The 3,238-nt window shown below is 35.3% G+C and overlaps 1 pseudogene; it reads left to right on the top strand.

Annotated features, from left to right (window-relative positions):
* Window positions 1-1,919: 1,919 nt before the first annotated feature.
* On the top strand, window positions 1,920-1,986 carry LOC115941233 (U4 spliceosomal RNA; annotated as a pseudogene).
* The last annotated feature ends 1,252 nt before the right edge of the window (window positions 1,987-3,238 follow it).

Genomic DNA, 3,238 nt, shown 5'->3' with positions numbered 1-3,238 from the left:
GACGATGGACTCTGAAAAACAAACTGAGGGTTCTAGAGGGGAGGGGGGTGGGAGGATGGGTTGGCCTGGTGGTGGGTATTGAGGAGGGCACGTTCTGCATGGAGCACTGGGTGTTATGCACAAACAATGAATCATGGAACACTTCATCTAGAACTAATGATGTAATGTATGGGGATTAACATAAGAATAAAAAAAAAATAATAAAATAAAATACTGTTATTAGCAAATAGGTTATATATATCACAGAGAAGTTGTAACCTTGATTTTTCACCATATTAAAGTAACTTCTAGTTAAAAAAAAAAAAAAAAAGACTGAACTTAATTTAACATTAAACCGTTAATGAAGGATAACTATTCTTAAAGAAACAGTACAAACAGAAGAGCTTATTGAGAAATGTTTAAAATATTCAAGCTACTTTTAAATGTCTTTCAAATACTTTAGTAGCAACCATTACAAAGAAAATAATTCACAAATCATTCTTATCTAATCTCTCAGAGCCTCTTCCAGGTAACACTGTTAAAAAAAGACTGTGTCCTGGGATGCCTGGATGGTGCTATCAGGTGTTGGACTCTTGGTTTCAGCTCAGGTCCCATGATCTCACAGTCATGAGATCAAGCCCTGCATTGGGCTCCATGCTGAGCAGAGTCGGCTTGGGATTCTCTCTCCCTCTCCCTCTGCCCCTCCCACTTGTGCTGTCTTCTCTCGCTCTAAAATAAATAATCTTAAAAAAAAAAAAAAAGGCTGTGTTCTTACATTAAAGTAAGAAACTTCACATGTTTCAGTATTTCATTACTCAGACTTTTCACTAATTCAGGCTTATTTATCCTTTACACAATTTAAATAAGGAAAATTTCTGCATATAAACAGATACCATCCTACCGTTTATTAACTGGGCTCTTATATTTCAAATTACTTTAACAGATAATGCCTTCAATAACACTTATGTTCTCAGCCTCATCATTTAAGGGTTTTATCATATGCTACTTTGGGTACCTCATATGTGCATGGATATTACCCAAAGTAGCATATGATATGCTCTATTATGTGCTACCAAGAGTACATTAAAATGTTGTTTAAGAAATAACATGGAACAACAATAAGCTTCAGGAAACTACATTATTACAGACAACTTACTAATCTGGAGATTAATAAAATCAAGACAAAGGAGCACATTCACACATTATCATTTAAAAATTCAATAGGTTGAGGGACACCTGGGTGGCTCAGTTGGTTGAGCATCTGTCTGCCTTCGGCTCAGGTCATGATCCTGGGTTTCTGGGATCGAGTCCCATATCAGGCTCCTTGCTCAGTGGAGAGCCTGCTTTTCCCTCTGCCTGCCACACCACCTGCTTACACTCTCACTCTCTCTCTCCCCCCCTCTCTCTGGCAGATAAATAAAATCTTTTTAAAAAAATTCAATAGGTTAATTTTGGCTTTGAAATACATTGTATCTTGCTTATAAGCCATTAGGCAATAATGAGAAATGAAACTATCTTCATTTTTATAATTGTGTGAAGTTATAATATAACTTCTATCATTTATTACATTAAATGTTTTGAGTATTTACTATTTTATTTTCTATTCCTAGGTAACAAATTACCCTAAACCTTAATGGCCTCAGATGTCAAACATTTGTATCTCATAGTTTCAAGTACAGCTTAGCTATAAGTCAAAGTTCATAATATGTGAAGTTTCTTACTTTAATATTCCTAGTTTCTAAATTTCATGGCAGAGTACTAAAAACTCAATCAAGAAATAAAATGTTTATCAAAATATCATAAAGCTACACTAATTAAAATGATGTGATAGCGGCACAGAAAATAGCACATGAATTCATGAAATCAAACAATCCAGACACATATCCATGCACATATGAGAATTTAGTAGTTATTAAAATGGCATTTCAAATCAGTGACTAAGCTTTGCACAGTGGCAGTATCATAGCCAATGAGGTTTATCCGAGGCGCGATTATTGCTAATCAAATCAGTGACTAAAGAAAGGACTATCCAACCATACCTCATACTAGAACAAAAATAAATTCCAGAAAAATTAAAACTTAAAAAAATATTAAAAAGTATTAAAAGAAACTGTAGAAAATATTCTTGTAGTTCTTGAGGTGAGAAGATCTTCCTAAAAAAAAAATCAAAACTAGGTGGAGAACAGAGGATTTTTAGGGCAGTGAAATTATTCTGCATGATACTATAATGGTGGATACATTTCATTCTATTTGTCCAAATTCTTAGAATATATAATACCAAGTGTGAACCTTAATGTAAAATGTAAACTATGGGCTCTGGGTGATAACGATGAGTCTATGTAGGTTCATCAATTTTAACAAAGGTACCACTTGGGTGGGGCATGTTGCTAATAGGGAGACTGTCCATACGTAGGGACAGGAGGTATACGGGAAATCTCTATACCTTCTGCTTAATTTTGCTATAAACCCAAAACTGCTCTAAAAATAAAATCTACTCAAATTTTTAAAAAGGGGGAGAATCTCAAAAAAATAAAAGAATCAAAACTCAGAAGTCAGTAAAGACTGACAAATTTTACTACACAGAAATTTAAGACTTTGATTAAAAAATCTTTTTAAAATGTGAAATAAATTCTGTGTGTGAAAACAGAAAAAAGGATGGAAATATACGTATTATCTATTTGTTGGTAGATATTTCTGCAGGAGAGAGATGAATTAGGAAGGGAGAAAAATGTCCTATATATAGAACATTCCTGTTTTTCTTCAAAATTTTTATTTAAATTCTTGTTAGTAAACATATAGTGTAATATTGGTTTCAGGAGTAGAATTTAGTGATTCATCACTTACATATAACACCCAGTGCTCATAACAAGTGTCCTCCTTAATACCTATCACCCATTTAGCCCATCCCCCACCCACCTCCCTCCATCAACCCTCAGTTTGTTCTCTATCATTAAGAATCTCTTATGGTGTACTTTCCGCTCTCTTTTTTCCCCTTCCCATATATTCATCTGTTTTATTTCCTAAATTCCACATATGCGTGAAATCATATGATATTTGTCTTTCTCTGACTGACTTACTCCGCTTAGTATAATACCCTCTAGTTCCATCCATGTTGTTGCAAATGGCAAGATTTCATTCGGTTTGGGCGCCTGGGTGGCTCAGTTGGTTGAGCGACTGCCTTCGGCTTGGGTCATGATCCTGGAGTCCCCGGATCGAGTCCCGCATTGGGCTCCCTGCTTGGCGAGGAGCCTGCTTCTCC

Source organism: Leptonychotes weddellii, unplaced genomic scaffold (genome assembly GCF_054177405.1).
Source record: "Leptonychotes weddellii isolate Sample4059 unplaced genomic scaffold, ASM5417740v2 HiC_scaffold_13328, whole genome shotgun sequence".
Taxonomy (NCBI): Eukaryota; Metazoa; Chordata; class Mammalia; order Carnivora; family Phocidae; genus Leptonychotes; species Leptonychotes weddellii.
Note: the sequence above shows the minus strand (reverse complement) of the source record. Positions and strands in the feature narration are given on the sequence as shown.